This window comes from Mastigoproctus giganteus, chromosome 4 (genome assembly GCF_048544385.1).
Source record: "Mastigoproctus giganteus isolate SK-2022 chromosome 4, ASM4854438v1, whole genome shotgun sequence".
In the NCBI taxonomy this organism is placed as follows: Eukaryota; Metazoa; Arthropoda; class Arachnida; order Uropygi; family Thelyphonidae; genus Mastigoproctus; species Mastigoproctus giganteus.
Window position 1 is genome coordinate 35926908 of NC_143578.1, and position 23240 is coordinate 35950147.

The 23240-nt window shown below is 38.0% G+C and overlaps 1 protein-coding gene across 3 annotated transcripts in view; it reads left to right on the top strand.

Moving 5' to 3' along the window:
• The first annotated feature begins 2284 nt into the window (after positions 1 to 2284).
• The window catches only part of Atg17 (autophagy-related 17), a 648565-nt gene continuing 627609 nt past the window's right edge, over positions 2285 to 23240 (top strand). For all 3 annotated transcript variants that reach the window (XM_090372636.1, XM_090372635.1, XM_090372637.1), the window contains exon 1: positions 2285 to 2577. The gene's annotated coding sequence lies outside the window, so the exon portion shown is untranslated. The remainder of the gene's footprint in view (positions 2578 to 23240) is intronic.

Consider the following 23240-nt stretch of genomic DNA (forward strand, 5'->3'; position numbering starts at 1 on the left):
TTTTTAATTTGAGGGACCTAAACTGCACAGATTTTAAGAATAAAATTAAAAATAACAAAGCTCTATTTAGTGCCATGAAGAGTTCTGCTAAATATAGTTTTCATATTTATTGCATAACGTTTGTTGTTCAAATTCTTTTCTGTTTTTATTAATTCTACATTTTGAAAATAAAAATGAAAAAAAAATGTCCTTTTTTTATTAAAACAAAATTCCGCACAGTTTTTTCCCAAGAGATACCCCCCCCCCCCCCAATAAGATAAGATAAGTGTCCCGGTTTTGTGTTCTTCCAATATGGACACTAGGTTAGCCATAACTATGATTTAAAGGAAATTAAAAACAATGTTACATCACGTGATAGGGTTTTAAATGTTTATTGAAGTGAATCACATCAATTTACATTTAATACTTATAATATTTAGCGAAAAAATATTTTGCCAAATATGATATCTAACATATTAAAAACCTCCCAGAAATGTGGAGAAATGAATTAAAATTCATATTTCCTCCATACGTACAGAATTGAAATAATGACATTTTTACTTTATTTGTATTCCCCCCCCCCACATATTTTTCATTTTAAAATTTAATTTCTATTTCGAATTTGGCATCCTAGGAGATCGCCAACACCCTAGTTTTCTTATATGGGCTCCTTGCCGTTGCTTGTAATCTTGCAATTATGCACTGGCTGCAGTCGCTGTCTTTTCACATTGTGTAGAAAAGACCTAGGTTCAAATTCTGTCTTTCTTGCCGTTGAGGCATCAATGCTGAATTAGCAGTCTTGAATGATGATTAAATTGAACAGTTTTCTCTCTGAAACTTGGATTTTCATACAAAAAGGAAAAACAGACCCTAGAATACATACAAAATGCGTCTTTGTTTAGATTGTGCATAGATCGATCTTGCACGCAGCAAGGGTTCGAATCTAATTAGCATTAGTAGAGGCACATCAACGAAAAAAAAAAAAAAAAAAACAACACAACTATTCGCTCTAAAATATAAATAAATATATATATATATTATTTATTTTTTTATCCAGTTAAAGGAAGAACTGGACAAAGTGACTTTTAGAATTCTGGTAAAGGGCGGAGGAAATTTTATATAGCTTCTCTATAGGAAAAGCTGATATTTTAACAAAACTTACAAACAGATCATAGAACACACGTAATTTACAAATGTGATATACTGATCTTCCATTTCTTCATTTTTCTCGGGAAGAATTTTTAACAATCGAAGCAAAATTTCTTCCTCAACTACAGCTATAGAAAAATCAAGAAATTTTTCAATGGAATTTCCTGATCCAACGTGAATGCGACACTTCTTCCAGCCCACAGAGTAGTAACATATCTTATTACTCAGTGGATACTACTTACTACTCTGTATTCCAACCAGCTGCTATCCACTTATTATTCTGAGGTGCTGTTGTTGGGACGGGGTCATCCAATAGGCAAACCGTTGATAATGGGGACTTTCAAGTCTTCCCCCCCCTAGTGTAAGCAATCAAGACAAGCAGGAGTTCTTTACTATTTCAATGTTTCCCCAGCAATCCAAAAAGGTACGTAAAATGATTAATGTGTGTCTTTAAAATTTCCGCTTTCATAAACGTTGAAAACTAAGATTTTCTACAATAAATTTAATTTCTGAATGCAAGTAGCCACAATACTGTAAAATACAACCACTAAAACTTTTGTGACCGTTTAAATCGGTACAGAGGAACAGTTATTTGTTTACAACTTTGCATGAAGGCCAAAGGCAGTGAACTTGGGAAGTTATTGTGGTGAGAGATAGCTATTAAACTTGTGAAATTACGAAAGATTTATTCTGCAATCTCTTGTGCCATGTTTTTTTAACCTTCAGGATATTAGTCTTTGTAAAGGTTTACCTAATTCTAGTTAATAATGATAAAATAATTTATTGGATGAGTTTTATGAGACTGATCATTTGAAAAAAGTCATACAATGGATTTCCCATTCATGACACAAGTTGATATAACAGGCCGACGGCGAATAAATTTTTCAGCGTTGATATTATGAAAATTTTAATATACTTTTGTTTCAGTTAAAATATAAATGCCATTAGCCATTATATATTGCAAAAAAATCAATACTACTCATTTCGGTACTGACATGCCAATCTTACAGTCCCAAACAAAGGAACAGCACATCAGCTGCACCTGACAACAAGACTGTATCACCTCATACCTTCCTTTTTTATTTACGAATTTTCCCAGAATGCAGCGGTTGTAAACAGAAAATGGCGTCAGCTGTTTTGTATTGTGAGTCAACTTGTTTAGAGATGTGATGCGATTTCTTTTAACACGATTTAAACGGCTTTGGCAGCTTAGCAGACTTTGTTAATGATAATGCAAGTTAGAAACGTTTTAAGATTATTACGACTAGAACGTAGTGAAAAGAGGCATTAAACTTAGCTAGTATGAAGATACGATATAAAATTTAAGCTGCAGTCGTTACTTTGTTGTTCTTGAGTGGAATGTTGTGTGTGCTTTTTGCTCACATCGTCGATGACTTAATTATTAGTCGAATTGGAAAGGCATTGATAATCATACACGGAGTGTTAACGGTATGCAAGTCATTTATTATTATTTTAAATAATGATTAAATTGCAGAAAACTAATTTAGAAGTTAAATTGTGAAGTCGACTTTTATTGCATTTTATGTATTCTTTTTGTGCACAACATGTGTAATATAAGTAAACATTGATACTGTGTAAAGTTCCACCTCATAGAAAAATCCCATATCTCTCATTTCAGTGTTAGTTTATTACGTCTATGCTTTTCTTTATCACGAGTGCTCGATTGGAAATTTGACTTGAGAACGCTACTGTAGAGTGGTAACCTAGTCATCAAATTAGTATATACTGCCGTGGGCCTCTGGAAAAGTACTGCGTTGGCAAGACGGGGGTCTCATAGGAAATAGGAGGCTGGGGGAGGCGGTTAATCAATAAATATGTCAATAACATGTATGTGGAAAACAATCTTGATTATTATACTTATTAAGTACATACTGAATGTTTAGAGGCCACAATAAAGCACAAAAAAAATTGCAATTTGTGACAAACACTAGCTTTCAAAGTAAAAAAAAAAAAAAAAAAAAGTCCAAAATATAGCCACCAAAAGTAAATGGCAATCAACATTTAAAAAATAAAATTTCTGTTTATACTCCAGGGTAACCATACAGTCAGAGGAATTCTTAAGATAGAGAGAGAATATAAGGAACAGTACTGTATTTTGCAGTCACACTTGAACCTGCAGTACTGCTAAATACAGTCCTGTTTCTTGTTTTATAACATGTTCAGATATAACACTGAATACTTATTTTAAATTCTATACAGCAGGACTAACTGACAATGTTACCAACAGCAAATTCTAAGTGGGAAGCATTCAAGGAATTAATCATGGAAGCTACTAGGCTTTTCATACTGATTAAGGAATACTGTTCAAGGTTTAGGCCTAAATGGATGTCAGATGAACTAATGAGAATAGTGGCAGAGAAGAAAAATGCATGGGATGCATATAAATTATCAGGCTATACAGAAGCCTTTGGTAGATATGTCCGAAATCAGTTCACAAAGGAAGTTAGGCAAGTGAAGGCAGATTACGAGAAATCTTTGGCAAAGAATGCCAAGAAAAATAGCAAGGACTTCTTTACTCTAGAAGAAAGGAGATGAATCAGATTGATCCACTTTATATCGATGGTTCGACTGTTGGTGAACTTGCTCAGATAGCTGACAAACTGAATGAGTATTTTGCATCTACATTCACACATGAGGAATTCTTTCGAGAAGTAGAGGACAGAAACTTATTAAAACAGGGAGCTTAATGATTTTGTAATAACTGAGAGAAAAGTGTAGAAGAAATTATTGAAGTTGAATATAAGAAAGGCACCTGGAGTGGATAGGATCTATCCAGTTATATTAAAGGAGGCAGCAAAGGAACTAAGCAAACCCTGAGCCATAATTATGAGAGCATCCTTGGACTTTTTTTTTTTTTATGTAAACCCTAAACACGAGAGGTATTAGAACCAATAGTATTTAGTACCGTGCTTGGGTTGGAGGTTGAGAAGACGAAAGAAGATATTTGTTGACAGTGGACTTGAACTTCTGTAGACTTTAATTTTCAGGAAATACGTATGAAGGAAGGTTGTTCCAGAAAACGGCAGTTGAATGAATAAATGAGGAACATGAAAAGTTGGTTCTGTGAGTTTGAAGTTGGACAGTAAATGGATGTTGTCTGGTGGCGGCACGTGTTGGGACTGTTTTGAAAGAGAGAGAGCGGGAATTATAGAAGCCAATTCAGCAGAACAGTGACAATGGAAGTATCTGTAGAAGAGTCTTGCAGCAGAAACAGTACATCTATGAGGCAGCGAGTGGAGAGACTCTGTTAGAGATGAATCATTAATTAACTTAACTGATCTCTTTTGAATGGAATCAAGAAGCCTGAGAGAGGTTTTGGGGGCACCACCCCAGATGTGGGAACAATATTCCATGGCAGGGTGGATTTGCAATTTATACAGAGTGAGCAGCTGTTTGGAAGAAAAGTAACGCCTAGAGCGAAAGAGAAAACCAAGTTTTTTAGATGCAGAGGAAGCAATATTTGTAATGTGCTTGTGCCAAGAGAGATTAAGAAGTCAGGGTAATCCCCAAAAGAGATATCATTTTGCCTAGAAATCAGAGTGTCACTAAAGATATGCATAGGAGCAGAAGAATCCATTTTGCGAAATATAAGACAAGACTGAGTTTTAGAGGGGTTGAAATCAACTAAGTTGTCTTTGCCCCACTGAAGAATTACCTGAAGATCGGCATTTAAGGAATTGGTAGTGGGTATTCGAGAAGTTGAAGCTGATTGAGCAGGGCAAGGTTTCTCAAAATGGAAAGTAGAATGCAATGTGCTATCATCGGCAAAACTATGGATAGGATTTCCAGTCAATGGAAGAAGGTCATTAATATTATTATTATTATTATTATTATTATTAGCCATATGGTGCAAGGAAGCCTGAGGCTTATACTGCACCAGCCAAAAAAAAGTTAATTTACCCTAGGACCCAGAGAGAGAGAGAGAGAGAGAGAGAGATGTAGAAGGAAATCACCAAAAAAGAGAAGAATGATGATATCCAGCTCAGGACCCTGGGTGTGCCAAGCCCATACTCACCAGATGTGAGCCCCTGGAGGGATACAAGAGGAAAAGAGTGGGGGAAAGAACTGAACCTTGGGGGACACCGGCATTAGTGGAGAAGTTAGAAGACAGAGAGCCATCACCCTCAGTGAGTGATCAGAGAGAAAACTGGATAAAAAATTACTAAAAACAGTTGGCAAACCATAAGATAGAAGCTTGTTTAAAAGACCTTTATGCCAAACATGATCGAAAGCCTTTGAGATGTCAAGAGCAACTACTTGTGTTTCACCGAACCTTTCCATTGAATTAGTCCATAAATGGGTAACATAAGAAAGAATATCACCAGTGGATCGACACTGATGGAATCCATACTGGCGATCGTTGATCAAACGGAAGGTTTCTAGGTAGTTTAAGAGTTGGCGGTTAATTGATTTCTCCCTTTAGAAAGAGTAGAAGTAATTGCAATGGGACGATAATTGGATGGGAGGGATTTGTCACCCTTTTTAGGAACTGGCTGGATATGAGCAAATTTCCAAGCAGAAGGAAAAACACCTTTGGAATAAGAAAGTGAAAAAAGGCGGCAAAGAATAGGAGTAAGTTCAGGAGCACAGGTTTTGAGAACAATGGAGAAATACCATCGGAACCTGGAGCTTTCTTAGCATCAAGATTCGTCAAAATCCTTCTGACATCCTTTTGATGGAAGACCACAAGAGGCATTGAATGGAGCATGGTGGGAGGTGTTTTATGAAGATTATTCATACATGAGTTGGAAGAAAAATCGGATGTTAGCAGGTCAGCTTTATCCTTGGCTGAAGTAACAACAGAACCATGTGGTTTGGACAGAGGTGGGAGCAGAGATGGGCAAAAGTTGCGGCCAATAGCTTTGGCAAGAGATCAGAATGCTTGGCTACCATTAGGGCAAGAAGCAAGTTTTCTACTCTTAGCCTGTTCACACTCTAGTTTGGACTGATTAATAACTGCTTTACAATTGTTGTGAGCTTTGGTGTAGCCAGAAAATGAAACTGAAGAGTTAGAAACAAGCCAATTACGACATGCAACATTCTTCTCTTGAACAGCCTTAGCACATTTATTGGAAAACCAAGATTAGATAAAGGACGAGATTTTAAAGTGGAGTGTGGGATAAAGAATTCCATTTGGTCTAGAATAGTTTCACTGACATGATCTGAGCAAACGTTGACATCAGAAGTTTTGAAACAGTAATCCGACCAAGGAAAAGAAGAAACGAAATCTCGCAGGTCATCCCATTTTGCATTCTTGTAATGCCAAACAGCACAAGGTTGGGAATTGCCATGAGATAAAGGCTCCATTGGAAAAGAGACGATCACCAAGTTGTGATCTGAAGTGCCTAAAGGACCTCTCACTTCGACCGTGTACTTAGAAGGGTTGTTTGTGAGAAAAAGATCAAGCTTGTTGGCTGTATGATTAGGATTGTCCAGTATTCTTTTAGGTAAATGAACAAACTGTGCAAGTTCCTTAGTAATTGCAAAAGCCTCAGCATCTCGACCAGCTGGGTCAGTGTGACTAGAAAACGGAAGCCAGCTGGAGTTGTGAACATTAAAATCACCAAGGAAAATTACCTCATTGTTAGGAAAGTTGGACTGGAGAAAGTCAAGTTGTAAAGAGAGGAAGTCAAAGAGCTCCAAGTGATTAGTGGAGTTGGGAGAACGGTAGAAACAACAAACGAATTTGACACAATGAGGTAGAGAGATTTTAAGCCAGAGAAGAACAAAGAGAGGAGATTCAAAATTGTCAAGTCTCTGACAGAGAATATCAGAACGGACATATGCACAAGTACCACCTTTGAGGCGAAAGGAATCGTACAGTGAATAATTTGGCCATCTAAGATGAGCAGTAGTTGAATCAACCGGTAACTGAGATTCCCTCAGAAAAAGTACATGGGGTTTGGCAGACTGCAAGTGGAAATGGACATCGTTGAGATTATAATTGAGACCACGTATATTTGTGAAATGAACAAGGAAGTGCTTGGGAGGTTTAGATCTTTTCGCAGATAAGCCTGCTCTATTAGTTTGACAATCCATGGTGTATTCAATATTAAGAAAAAGTTGGTGGGACATGCTGTATGAAGTAATGAAATTTTTGGATATGGCGTACACATGGTAAGAATATACACAGATCCTTGACATAACGTGACGTTGACAATGCTCCCCCGCATACACACTACTTGGACTCGCTCTAGTCACTATCTGGCAGAGTAGAGGTAGCTAGATTATACACTATCTGATCCGGAAGCCTCCTAGAGAGTTACCAATAGGTTTGGTCCAGTGTACTAACTAGTGGCTGGCCTGCAAACACCGTTTTAGAGCTGTACCCTTGAAATGTAAGGAATATTGGATCTCGCCACGATGTTTATCATAACCTCAAAAGTCATCAATCATACTGCATGATAGAAGAGATAGGGAAGGGTTGACCGGAACTTAGTTTTAGAGACTAAGCATGGGTTCCACCACTTCAAGCCTCCAATAAGGAAAGTGGTGGTATTGCACTGGTTGACGAGAGTCGTGTACCACCCAGTACTGTCTGGTAACATAGAGGGGCTGCATACCTCCATGTGGTGTGGGCACCACACCTTGACCCCTGCTTATGTTGGTTCACACCTGGGTGGTCACCCACCATGTACTTGTGCACAGTGTTTATACCCAGGATTACTAACAGTCCCACCATCGTGAAGGTGCAAGCAGAGGATTTGGCTGTCACAGACTGTCTGGACTTTGCCGAAATTGGGTTCACTTGACTTGAGTGTCACCCGAATATCAGTTCCATCAGCATTTTAGACTCCCAGGTAGCAAGTACAGCTTGTCTGGCATATCTGAGGGATTGTCTGTGACAACCTCAAGGACTCAGGGGAAGTCCCCACAGACTGGAGATGTGCAAATGGATCCCTAATTCACAAAGGAGAATCAAAGGGTAATGCGATTACAGACCCGTTAGTTTACTTTACCCGTTAGTCAGGGAAAAATAATGGAGCCACTGGTTAAAGAAGCATTGCAGGATCATCTACACAAGACTGCAGTAATAATTCAGATACAGCATGAGTTTGTTAAGGGAAAGTCTTGTGTTGCAAATTTGATTGGATACCATGATGTGGTTACAAAGGAATTGGATGCAAAAAATAATTTTGATGTCATATACTTGGATTTCAGGAAATCTGTTGATACTGTTGTGCATGGAAAACTGCTATATAAATTGGAGCAGTATAGTATTAAGGACAAGTTGCTCCAATGGATAAATGGGTGGTTTAGCAGGAGAAGACTGAAAGTGGTAATCAATGGATGCTGCTCTTAATGGTCTAATGTTATTGGTGGAATCCTCCTGGGTTCAGTGTTGGGTCCACCGTTGTTTTCTGTATTCATTAATGATATTGACGATGGCATATCAGACTTAATGTCCAAGTTTGCAGATGATACGAAGGTCAGCAGGGTTGTTAACGACAGTAATGGCAGTGTGCTACTGCAGCAGATCTAGAAAAGTTGTGTAGATGGGCTGAGAAGTGGGAACTGAAGTTTAACATTGACAAATGCAAAGTACTGCATATGAGTAGAAGTAACCTCAGAGAAATGTACCAACTGTGTGGTACTATACTTAGGTTGGTAGAAAATGAAAAAGACCTAGGAGGAATTGCGCAGTCTGATATGACGTTTTCTGAGCAGTACAGACAGGCTGCCAGAGCAGGTCACTGATATACAGGAATTTGGCTAGTAGGGAAATGGAGGTGATTATCCCTTTTTATAAGGCAATGGTTAGGCACTGCCTTGAGTACTGCATACAGGTCTGGAGGCCCCATTTTAGGAAGGATGTAGAGTTGCTTGACCAAGTACAGAGAAGGACAACAAGATTAGTGATGGAACAAAGAGTTGCTGTTACCAAGAAATGCTTAAGTTCTGCAAATTGCAGTGGCTGGCGACTAGGCACCTGCAAGGTGATCTGATTGAGGTATATAGGCCTTGAATGGGTTGAGGAGACTTAATTCTGATGGGATTCTTCGGCATACTCAGATTACGAACCTGAGGGGGCATAAATTCAAATAGAAGTTATAGAATAGATGTGCGTAAATTTGCCTTTAGCCAGTGGGTAGTTGATTGCTGTAACAAGCTATCATCTCTCGTTGAAGTTGATAGCTTAAATAAATTCAAGGAGGAACTGGACAAACATTTAGAGGGAACTGTTGTGTGAAATTTTTTTTTTTTGCCGATGCTAAATAGGCTTATACATTTGCTTTCTTGCATCATATGCCTCTATTACTACTTACATACATAGACTTCTGATTATCCTTATCACACAACTTGAATAGAGTTCTGTATGGAATGGCTGTTATTAGAAGATTTTTTTTTTGAGTTGAGAATATATTTTCCTAATTAATATATAAATTGAAAGCAAAACATGTAAATGTGACAAAAATCTAAGTTTATTTATATACATGCTGGAAGATTTGACATAAAATTATATAGCCAATACTTGCATATTTACTGAAAAAGGAAAATAATGAAGTCTTATTTTTTCCACGGTTTTCCTTCCTGAGAATGGTACTGCATAAATTTTGGCCCATCTCACCAACAAGATTGGTGTCACCCTGTTTTTTCTTTAATTAAATCCAACAAGATTGGTGTCACCCTGTTTTTTCTTTAATTAAATAGACTCTTTAAATTTTATACTTCAGCATTTTTTTCGTGTTTACATAGAGGTAAAAATTTAAAGATTTTTTTTAAAGAGTCTGAACCAGTTTTAAACCAGTCTGCACATGTTGCAGCCAGTCAACATCCATCTACTGCCCAACTTCAAACTCACAAACCAACTTTTCATCTTCTCATTTATCTCTCTTAAACTTTTGTTTCCTGGAATAACCTTCCTTCACATGTATTTCCTGAAAATTATAATCTACAGAAATTCAAGTCTAATGTCAACAAGTATCTTCTTTCATCTTAGACTTTTTGAGATGTAGAGACCCTGGATAATGAAGAGTATATTTGATGGTCTTGATCAATGTATCATTGTGAGCAAATATCTCTTCGATCTGCGCTACCTACTCTGTTCTCCCAATTTATAGATGGTGGATGCACCACCTGTAAATCGTGTTAGTTTTGTTTAATGAGACTGGATTGAGCCATGTATTACATACTAAAAAAAAAATAGATCATAAAATTTTGATATACAAATATAAAAATGCATTATCTTAAATCTGTTGGTGAAGAGGGAAAATAGATCAAATATTGATCTATTTTCTTTTGTTTTTTATATCTTCCTTTATATTTTTTTTTTTTAAGTTTTTATTCTTTTCTTTTCTTTTATTATTTTTATTTATGTATTTATTTTTATCTTTCTATACATTAAAATAATTTTTCTCCTAATGATATTTATTCAGTCAATGGGGGAAGAGAGATGTGGGTTATGTGGTAATACATAACAAATACTAAAATACGTAACAGAAGCTTTTTTTACTGGGGTAAAACAAGCTTCAGTTTAAGCGTGGTCACGCGCTATTTTTATCTAACATGACTATGCAGTACCATTCTTGATTTCTATATGTAACATATTTATTTAAATAACCTAAATGCAACAAAACGTAATATTTTAAGACTTTAAGATTCTATATCTATATAATATTGGTGTAGATACACCATAAACAACTCTTAAAGAAAAACTACGATCGTATTGTGAAAGGCACCCACCGATGAAAAGTCAACTAGCTTTGAAACGGTGCTGTCAGGGTGGTGATGCCTACCGTAATAAGTGACAATAGTCTTCTCTATTAGTGAAGCGTTATTTATTTGAGGTAGTGCAATACATGGTAACTCGTTATGCAGGATGAGTGCAATATAAGATACAGTTGAAATGATGCCTTTTACACTATTTTGTAATTTTGCTTTAAGAGTTGTCTATGTTGTATCTACACTGATATTATATAGATATAGTAACATATTTGTATATCCATAGCTGAGGAACGAACGAACGAACGAACGAACGAACACACACACACACACACACACACACACACACACACACACACACACACACACACACACACACACACACACACACACACACACACACACACACACACACGTCAAAAGCTTCTGTAAGTATTTTATTTTATCAAAAAAAATGCGCAGCCCTCTAGTTATTATTATTATAATCGCTCATATTATTTCTCCCTGATTGGGGGGGTCCACTTCGTGATGGGCATTGCTACCAAGTACATAGGGTGGTTGTTGTTGTTATGTCTGGTGTTACTGTTTGTTGAGGAACTCTCTCACTATATTGCATGTGTTCAGGATTGCGACTTTCGGAAGTTCGTTATGGGTGTTCGCTGGGAGACCTATTGTTACTAGGCTGTTATGTAGGGTCTTTGGCACCATACCTGTGGTTGACATGATGATCGGGATGGTTGTTACTTGTTGCATATGCCACAACTCTTTGATCTCCTGTCTTAGGTTCGTGTACTTCCTGATTATTTCTCCTTGGGTATTCTGCAGGTTGCCAGTGTTGGGTACCGCTATGTCAATCAGATAGGTAGACTTTTCCTTGTTGTCCACAAGGGTTATGTCTGGTCTGTTGTGCAGGATTGTCTTATCCGTTATTATGGTGCAGTCCCAGTACAGTTTGTGAGTTAGGGTCTCTAGTACTGCCTGGGGTTCGTACTTGTAGTACGGTACACTTTCTTCGATCAGCTGGTATTTCCATGCTAACTTCTGATGTATTATCCTGGCTACCTGGTCTTATCTATGAGAGTACTCAGTCTGGGTGATCACCTTGAATCCCACGGTGATGTGTTGGATCGTTTATGGGGCCAGGTGGCATCATCGACATGTGCATCCCGCGGTTATGACATATGTCATTGGACTCTCCAGGCTCCTTGGAGTTGTATTTTCTATAGTTTCTGATGTTGATTATTTGGTCTTGGATCGTGAGCATAAATCCTTCGGTCTTGGGGAGGAGCGTTCCGCTCGTGAGCCATGCATTGGAAGCAGTTTTATCCATGTGATCTTGATGGAGATCATTGTAGTGTCTGACCTGGAGTGTCTTCTCTGCCCATGTTACTAGCTTCGTTTGTGCCTCCTGGTTGGGAGGGAACTCCTCACTAAGGTTGAGTCGGGTATACCCCACTTAACTTTATCTATCTTCCTTATGGCCTGATGGAGTGCTGCTGTATGTTTTTGGAAGTAATCCTTCAGGTTAGCAATCGCTGTTTTCCGTTGCTCGATGGGTCTATCAGGCTCCTTCCTATTCCTTTCCGAGCAGTTATCACTTTCCACGGCTGACTTCACGTGGTGTTGGGGGCTCTTGGTCATCATTGTCCTTGTCTATCTCATGATATCCTCCAGCTCGGTACTACTCCAGTCTATAATCCTGAAGGGGTATGTTAGCACTGGGACTGCATAGGTGTTTATGGCTTTAACTGTGTACCCTCCATTCAGCTTTGCTTTTAGCAGGCTTCTGAGTCTCTAATGGTATTTTTCGGTCAGGCAGGCCCTTAATTTCCTTGTGCTGTAACTTCTGAGCCTGCATCATCCCAAGTATTTGTAGGCCTCTCCCTCTGCCATGGCTTTGATCTCTTTACCAGTTTGCAGCTGGTAGTTTTGGTAGACTAATTTTCCCTGGTGTAATCCGTGGGTCTTGCATTTGTCTAGACCAAATTTCATCCTAATATCATTGCTGAATTCTTCAGTGCTCCGGAGTAGTTGCTGGGTTGCTTCTCGGTTCCGCGTGGAGCTTGATGTCATTCATGTACATCAGGTGGGTGAGAGTGTACAGGTTCTTCATTCCTTCTTTGAGGTTATATCTGTACTTGCTGCTGTTGAGCATGGTAGATAGCAGGTTAAGTGCTAGACAACCACATTGGGCTTAGGGCATTTCCCTGAAAGATTCCTCTCCTGATGTGGATTGGCCTAGTTGCAATGTTCTCGACCATAATGGTGGTACTCCATTTTGCCATCGTTTCTCCTAGGAAGTTTGTTACTATCGGATTGACTTTGTAGATGTTCCATGCCTCTGTTAGACAGCTATGAGGCACAGAATCGAAGGCCTTGCGGTAATCGATGTAGGCTGTGTACATGTTGCGACGCTTCTTGTAGGCTTGCTCTATAACTGTGGTATCTATGGTTAATTGCTCTTTGCTCAGCCGCTTGTGCCCTTTCTGCTATTCGGCCATTATGTTCTGGCTCTCCAAGTGTCTGATGTATTCCTGGTTATGCAGCTGGTCAGGATCTTGTACATTGTTGGGAGGCAGGTGATTGGCCTGTATTTTGCCGGGGTTTCTTGTATCTTCATCTTTGGGCTTCAGATATGTGATTCCTTGAGTAAGAGACTTCGGGATTGTCTCTAGTGCCTTATCATTTGGGTGAACTGCTCTGCCAGGTGCTTGTGTGTGCAGATGAGCTTCTTGTACCAGTTTTTTTGTGGACATTATCTATTCCTGGAGTTCGCCAGTTGTGAGAGTTCTTGCTCGTCTGTTTTACTTATTCTTCCCGAATCTCTCATCTCTTGTATGCGCTTGGTTTTCTTGTGTTCTAGTTCTATCCAGGGGGCTTGGCTGTAATGTCTTACATCCCTGCTCCATATGTTCCTCCAGAACTCCTCAATTGTCTTCTGCTCGGGTGGTCCATTCCCTTCTTTCCCATCTTCTCCAAGACTCCTGTAGAAGGCTCTTTGACCCTCATCGAAGATTCAGTTGTTTATTTTCCTCTGGGAGCTCTTTGTATTGGCATAGTCTTGCTGAGTGCGAGGAGGTCCTGCTTCAGTATGTCCAAGTTCTTTCCTATTCTCATTTTTTGTCTCATGTTTGCTGTGGATGCTGTCTCTCTTGAGGATGCTCTTCACTTTTCCAATCAATTTCTTACTCCTATTAAACCATTCGTACTGGGTCAATTGGCCTATCTTGACTCTTAATTCTTCTATCTTCTGCTGAAGTCTTCTTTCCCAAGCTGGCGGCTCCTTCTGTATTTGGTTCTTCTGCTGCTGGTCTCTCGTTTCTCTTCCATTAATCCTAGTGGCTGTTATGGCAGCACAATACACAGCTGTGTGGATGGCCTCCAGGTTTGCACTATTATTGTCGAGGTAATGTGGTATTATTTGCCGATTGAGGTGGTCTGAAACTCTCCACAAGGTTCTATTGGATCTCTGCTTTGGTATCACGTGGGTCAAAGAGCCTTCTACAGGAGTCTCGGAATTCCTTCAAATTCTGTTAGGGCCTTCTTCCATTCATCTTCTATTCTGGATATCATGATCTCGTCTCTTTCCACTTCAGCTACTGTGGGTTGTATTTCTTCTTGCTCTTCCTCCTCCTCCTCTGGTTCGGTAGTGGTATGTTCTTCCTCCTCTGGTTCTGTATTGACCACATTCTTTATCCTTTGTAGTTGATCGCTCACATCCTGCTTGATTTTTTTCAAGATTGCAGGGGCTATCAGGTTCTTTATGACAATGGTCCTCTGGTCTGCTGTTCGGTCACCTGAATCTCTGGGATTTGTTCTAGCCACTTGGTATGTAGTCTCACCTTGTACGTTGTCATATGAGTCTCCAGCTTCATTATTTCATAGTATGCTTGCATTATGTACATATTCATTTCGATGCTCCACTTCATGCGTTGGTGTTTTCTTCCTTCCTGGGTGGTCACTAGCGCAATTGCATAGGAAGCACTTCCAGTTGGTGGAGCTGGATGGGCTTGCCCTTCTCTTGTGGTAGCCATTTGGGGGATAGTGCCACTTGCTCCCCTGCCTTCCTCAAGAGACTGTCTCTGATTTTTCAAACCGACCCCTTTGCCTAAGGCCTGAATGCGATTGACTTTATCCTGTACCACACTCAGTGCAGTATGATTAATATTTCTCTGCGACATCATCCATCTGTGGAGGTGGACCTATTTAGCTTCGGCTTATGTGCAGTGGTAGTTCTCAGGAGTGACACCAGATGGTGCCACAATGTGCCTTAGCTGCCACTCCGACCTTGGGGTAGGTAGGTCCACTGGAGCAACTCTCATGATGTTTATTTATTTATTAATTTTTTATTACTATTAATTAATTTATTATTCTAATTTATTACTATTATTATGGTGGTCTTCCAGCGTGTTGGAGCCATGTTCGCTTCTGCCAAGGAGGGACTCTAACCCGGATCCATCAGGCTGGTAGTCCAGTGTCTTAAGCACTGGGCCATCGCTCCCCTTATTTATTATAATAATAATAATAAATCAAGAAGTACCTGACTGAAAAATATTATCAGAGACTCAGAAGCCTGCTGAAAGTAAAATTGAACGGAGGGACACAGTTAAAGCCATAAACACCTATGCAGCTCCAGTACTTACATATACCTTCAGGGTCATAGATTGGACTAACACCGAGCTAGAAGATATCATGCAAAAGACAAGGACAGTGATGATCAAGAGCCGCCAACACCACCCGAAGTCAGCAGTGCAGAGACTAACAATAGCTCGGATAGAGGGAGGAAGGGGCCTGATAGAGCAACAGAAAACAGCGATAGTTAACCTGAAGGATTACTTCAAGAATAACACAGCACCTGGCCATAAGGAAGATAGATAAGTGGTATGCCCCACTGAACCTAAACGAGGAACTCCCTCCCGCCCAGATGGTATGAGAAACGAAGTTAGAAAAATGGACAAAGAAGACACTCCATGGCAGATACTACAATGACCTCCATCAAGATCACATCAATAACATTGCTTCCAATGCATGGCTCACAAGCGGGACGCTCTTCCCTGAGACTGAACTCTTCCCTGGATGCTTGTCCCAGGGAAGAATTCAGGGATGATTCATGTTGGCCATCCAAGACCAGGTTATCAGTACCAGAAACTATAGAAAATACATCGTAGAGGAACCTGGAATGTCAGATGACACATGTCAGCGATGCCACCTGGCCTCAGAAATGATCCAACATATCACTGCAGGGTGCAAGGTGATCACCCAGACTGAGTACACTCATAGACACGACCAGGTAGCCATGATAATACATCAGAAGCTAGCGAGGAAATACCAGTTGACCAAAGAAAGTGTACCATACTACAAGTACGAACCCCCGCCAGTACTAGAGACCCCAACCCACAAGCTGTACTGGGACTGCGCCATAATAATGAATAAGACCATCCCGCACAACACACCGGACATAACCCTTGTGGAGAAGATGGAAAAGGCTATCTACCTGATTGGCATAGCAGTGCCCAACACTAGCAATGTCCAGAAAACCCATGAGGAAAAAATTAGGAAGTACACGAACCTGAGACATGTGGTCAAGGAGATGTGGCATATGCAAGACCATCCCAATCATTGTGTCGACCACCGGTATGGTGCCAAAGACCCTACATAGCAGCCTAGTCGCAATCCTGAACACCTGTAAGATAGTTAGAGAGCTCCTTGACCAACAGTAACAACAGTCATTACACCACCCTGTGTACTTGGTAGCAGTACCTGTGATGGAGTGGAATTCTCCAATCAGGGAGAAGTAATATAATAACAACAATAATAATAATAATACGTACTGCTTCATATAATACATACTGGGTCTCTGCTTGGGTATTATTATGATTTATTTATTTTTTTTTTTCAGAGATGATCAGAGATGGTTAGACTTCAGAGATGGTCAGAAAAATGGTAGCTAAGCTTTAATCCAGAAAGTGTAAAGTATTGCACTTGGGAACAGTAACCCCAAAATAACTTATACACTTGGCAGAGTTGAACTAAAGCCGGTAGTGGAGGAAAGGGACTTGGGTATTTCGATACTGGAAGATATGAAGTTCTCTGAGCATTGTTGACTAGTTGCAAGGAGGGCTATCGAACAATCGCTAGTTGAGATAAGGACGTCATAATCACATTATATAAGGCTATTGTTAGACCACACTTGGAATACTGTGTTCAAATATGGAGACCACAACTAAATAAAGAATTGTTCTTCTTGAAAGGGTCCAAAGGTGGGTAACTCACTTGGTGAGATTGGCAAGGCGTCTATATGAAGAAAGACTTTGAATATGTGGGTTGGAGAACTTGGAAACTAGGCACCTTAGAGGAGACTTGATTGAGGTGTTTAAGGCTGTGAGAGGCATAAGCAAAACGAATAAGGATGAAATTTTCACAGTTATAAATAATTCTAGAACTAGGGGACATAATTTCAAGTTATGGGGGGAGTTGTTTAGACTGGATTGCAGGAAGTTTTATTTTAGCCAGTGAGTAATAAATTACTGAAATAATTTACTTACATGGGTGGTAGAGGCTGACAGTCTGGGGAAATTCAAAGGTCAGCTGGATAATTACCCAGGGGAGGAGGAAATGCATAGGTTGTCCATTTCCTTTTCTCTTATTAATTTTTTTATTATTATTTTTTTAATGTTCTTCTTATTATTGTTAATTTGTTTTTATTCTTTTATTTTATTTATTTTTTGTTATTTTATTTTATTATTATTTATTTATTTTATTTTATTTATTTTTTTGTTATTTTATTTTATTATTATTTATTTATTTTATTTTATTTATTTTTTTGTTATTTTATTTTATTATTATTTATTTATTTTATTTTATTTATTTCTTTGTTATTTTATTTAATTTTTTTGGCTGGTGCAGCATAAGCCATAGGCTTCCTTGCACCATGTGGCCGTTACTAATACTAAGTCAGGTTAAGTTGTGCATTTTTTATAAGTTATAACTGATACATCCATTAAAGTTACTACTTAAATAAGTGTTGCTGTGCCCCATAATTGCTTGCAGTTATTGTATCTATTTCAATGTTTTTCTCTATGTTTAGTATTTTGGGCCTTGCAAACAATTTTTCTCGAGGAAGGTGCAAGTGCAGCCTTAGTTCATGCCAGTAACTTTTTTCTTTCCAATGGTTCTACTGTTTCCCCCATCCCCTCCACTACATGAATAAGCAGTTTCCTGAATCCTTAAGATCCTTTTCGGTGATATTAGTTACTGCTAAACAGATTCCTGCTACATCTAGGGTATGACATACTGAGAAAAATTCCTTCCTCCCACATCTTGCAGAGTCCGTCTAGTCTAGAGTTAATCAACAAGGTTACTGCACGTAATCTCTCCAGTCATTTCTTGACAGAATTGTAGACAAAATAATATTCTTTTCTCCCTTGTAGTATGTTTCCTTCATGACCCTATATTTTGCGACTTAGTCATCAGTTTGTTTTTACTTTGTTATTAGTTCTCACACAGATGACCACATCCCCTCTAGTACCCCTATATATGACAGCTGGTTAGTAATATCATCAGTGTTTGGACTGGACAGATGTATCAGTCATCAGTTTTTGGATCAGCAGACTGATTCTGTTCTATTTCAGTTTCCCTAAAAACCCACTCTAAAATTACCTTATTTGGAACCAAAGTAGTTTGCGCTAGGTGATTCATCCATGGAGCCTTAACTTTCACTAGAGTATCATCTGGTATAGTAATGGACACTTGTCAAGCTTTGTTATTTTCCAAAGCAGCTACTAGCTACTCCCTTTCTCAGACACAATCTCATCCAACAATACAGTTTCAACTTTAGTTCGTTACACTCCTTTCCTCTAACACAAAAATGTTTCATCGGTATCTAGAGATGGTTTACATACATGCCACAGCGAGTTCAATCAAGAAGGCTGTGACTGACATATGAATCACACCAGCAGCAATTCTCCATGCCCTTCTGAGTCACACTACATTTACCATTTCTTATTTTTATCTAGGGTTGATGTGGAAATCATATTAACTTTGGATATATTCCTAAATGTCGGTCTTGAGACTGTATCCCACAAAAACTGAACATCATCCTATAGGAATGATTTTTAATATCAACTAGGGGGCTTCTTCCCCTGCTCTCTGTGCTCGCTTCTTTCGATAAAATAAAATACTTACAGAAGCTTTCAACACTCTCTCTCTTCCTCAGCTATGAATACATAAATACATTAGGATATCTATATAATATCAGTGCAGATACACCATAGACAACTCTTAAAGAAAAACTACAATCATAGTGTGAAAGGCATCATTTCTTTTGTATCTCATATTGTGCTCATCCTTTGCAACGAGTTACCAAGTATTGCACTACCCTGAATAAGTAACACTTCACTAATAGAGAAGGCCATTGTTATTTATTCTCGGTGGGCGCCACCATCCAGATGGATCGTTTCAAAGCTAGTTGGCTTTTCGTCAGTGGGTGCCTTTCACACTACGATCGTAGTTTTTCTTTAAGAGTAGTCTGTGGTGTATTTACACTGATATTATATAGATATAGAATCTTAAAATATTATGCCTTGTTGCATTTAGTTTATTTAAATAAATACGTTACATATGGAAATCAAGAATGGTACCGCATGGTTGTGTTAGATAAACATAGCACCTGACCACACTTAAAGAGAAGCTTGTATTACCACAGTAAAACAAGCTTCTGTTATGTATTACATGTAACCCACATCCCTCTTCTTCCATTGGCTGAATAAATGTCATTAGGAGGAAAATTATTTTAATGTATAGAAAGATAATTACTCAGTATTTGCTGTATCTTTTTCAGTAGATTCACTCCTTCTTAATGGGGGTTTCAAATCCCTATTAAGAAAGATGAGTGCTGTATTCACTATTCAAGATGAGGCCTAGCCATGGCTTTATATAATTGTTAATATAAAAAAAAAATATCTATTTTTTTTATTAGCAAACTTCTTGTACATCACAGATAAAACATAATATGCTGTCTTAGTCCATTGCTGTTAGGATAAATTCATGTTGAATTGCACAGTTCTAAGGCTTTTTCATTGTCACCTGCCATAAGTTTGTTTGTTTCCCAAGTAATAAGTTAACTTAGCATTATTATTACCTATATGTAATATACTTTTTCCACTAAGTTGTTAAAGGCAAAGGAATGGGTTTATATTTTAGGAAAGGTTTTTGTGATATTTTAGACTATCACAGTCCCCTTTCCTAAAATGTAAACTGAATTCCCAGCTCCTACATACCATTAAGAAAATGTATATAGAGCATGAGAAAGATGCTGAGATGAATGAATATAGAGCTGGCCAGCTTAATAGAGCAGAAAAAGATTGGCATGGAAAAATTACAAAGTTGTGAAAAGTACTGAAGCCTATAACAGCTGCAAGTTGATCTGTAATAATAATACCATAGAAAAAGTTATGTTGGTGAAGGCTGAGATTTAGGCTGGCTGTGAGAACAAAGAACAGGGAGAAGGAATTTTTCATGTATGTGAATACAAAGAAGAAAATAAATCAAATCAGACTTTTGTGTAATGGGTGTGGAAAAGTCTTAGATAACCCTACTGATGAATTGAAAAGGTACTTTGCATCAATCTTTACAGATGAAAGGTTGTTTATTAGACAAATGTTTTTATGTTTTGTTCTATTAATAAAAGGTGAGTAAGGCTTCTGATGTTTATGGCATATACCCAGTAATTTTTGGGGAGGGGAGACGATGCAGAATAGTAAGAAAGTCCATTGAACTATAAGATTCATTATGAGGACATTATTGGACTTGGGAGAGATTTATCTGAACTGAGAATGTGGCAACATATTGCCAGTATGTAAAGGCAGTTTTGAGAGCAAAGTGAATAACTACTGACCAGTGAGCCTGATTTCGGTGGCAGGGAAAATTATGAAGGCAGTGATCAGGAGTGTCAGTATAGGTTAATTTGGATAAAAATGGAATTTTTAAAGGAATGCAGTGTTGTTTTTTTAAAGAGAAAATGTGTCTAACCAGCTTTTGAATTATACCAGAATTAAAAAAAAAATCTACCAAGTGTGTCAGAGACACTGTCAAGTAGATGACTTTCATCAACCGGTGAAATACCACCACTTTGCTTATTGGAGGCTTGAAGTGGTGAAACCCATGTTTAGTCTCTAGAGCAAAGTTTCCGGCACCCCCCTCCCCCCATACTTCTCGTTCAACCCATGCACGGTACTAAGTACTATAGGTTTTGATACCTTTCATGTTTGGGGTTCTCATAAAAAAAAAAAAAAAAAAAAAGGTATGTTAAAAAAAAATAAATAAAAAGACAATTAAGATTATCTGCAGTTTTACCAAGAATATGAAAGAAGTTGAACTAGACAGGTTTTTGTGAAGCTAGAAGGAATTCCATAGTGAATAGATTGGGGTTTAAATAAAAATATATGTCCAGTAATGCTTTATGTAGGATTTTATCTAAAGGAACAAATAGAGATGTCAGTAATCAGAGAGATTAATTGGATTCATATGTTTAAGGAATGGAACAAATCAGTATCCTTTCAGATCATGGTGAATAAATGCTGAAGCCAAGTACTGTGTATAAATAAAATAAGATGGTGAAGGCAGAGAAACTGGCTGTTTTTAGACAATGTTTAGGAAAAAACATTGTCTAAAAAATCACATAAAAGACTGCTGTAGCATTAAGGAGCAGTGTGGCATTAAGGGAAAGTTGCTGCTGTGGATAAAGGGATGGTTAAGCAGAAGACAGAGTGGTTATCAATGGACACTGCTCTTTGTGGACTAATGTTGTTAGAGTCCCACACAGTTTGGTGCTGGGCCCATTGTTTTCTGTATTTATTAGTGATATTGATGAGGATATGTCAGGCTTAATGTCTAAGTTTGCAGTGATACAAAGGTTGGCAGGGTAGTTAAAGATAGTAACGAAGGTATGCAACAAGATCTAGAAAACATAGGCAGATTAGCTGAGAAATGCTATTGAAGTTTCGCACTGACAAATGCTAACTGTATGGCACTACACTCAGGTAGTGGAAAATGAAAAGAACCTGAGGGTAATTGTGCACTCAGATATGAAGTTCTTCTCCAAGCATTGCAGACAGGCTGGCAGGACAGCTTGTGGGATTTTTGTCAATGATATACAGGAATTTTGCTAGCATGAATAAGGGGGTGATTATCCCATTGTATAAGGCAGTGGTGTGCAAACTTATTTCGCTGGCGACCCCCTGTATTAAATATAAAATTAACATGACCCTTCAATGTAAACTCCGAGGTAGGATGACCAGATTTTTTGAGAAGAAAAATGGCATTTTTTAAATTATGTAGTAGAATATTTTGAGTACTGAGAAAGGAATAAAAAAATTGTTTCCTTTTTAATTTACGCATTAAAATAATTGTTTAATATTTTAATTGAATACGGCAAAAACAACAAATCAAATTCTTATTCTTCAATTAAGATTACAAAACAATAAAAAATGAACAATTACAAAACAATTAATGTGAAGGACGACCCTGGATAACCGATATTTGGTCCATATTTGGTGCAATGTTTGAAATTACTAATCTCATGTCATCTTCTGGAACAAGTCTGGAATGCTGTTTTGTTATTATAGCTGTTAATTTTGAGAAACCAACCTCACATAAATATGTAGACCTGAAAGGTAGCAATGTTTGTATCACGAATTTTGATAATCCTGGATACTTGTCTCAAAGAGAATGCCTAAAATTTTCCCAAGTAGTCTTGAAAAGATCACGTAATGCTTGATCAGACGACAGGTCGATAAGATCTTCTGTTTGCTAAATGAAAATTCAGCAAACAAATAAATAATTTTGGGACATGAAAGAAATATCAAAAGCAAAGGGATTGCGAATTCAATACAACTTTTTTTCTAGAGATACATGAAATCATTTGGAAAAATTCTTAATTAGCATTGTTAGTTAGGTGGGTGGCAATGATATCCCTAAATTGTAAAATGTCAATGTTATAACAAAATCAGAAAAGCATGGGAACATTTCAGTATTATTACACTCAAATTCAGTTTTCCAAAGATTAAGCTTCCCTTTGAAAGTTTCTATTTTATCACTGAATATTAATATATTTGTTCTGTCCTTGAAGACTTTAAATTTAAATCATTAAGTTTTTCAAATATATCACAAAGGGAACTAAGTTTTTCTAGCCATTTTTGATTTGTAAACAATTGAGCAAGGTTCTGATTTTTATCCAATAGATAAAAACAAAACTGTTTAAGGTCAAAAAGACGTCACAACACTTTATCACTGGACAACCACCTTTGTATATAAAAGAGGTGTTTCATCCCATTTCATTACAAAGCATTGTGAAAAGTCTGCTATTTAAGCTTCTACTTTTTAATAAAGTTGATCACACTTATTGCATCTTTCAAAACTTTGTGTAAATC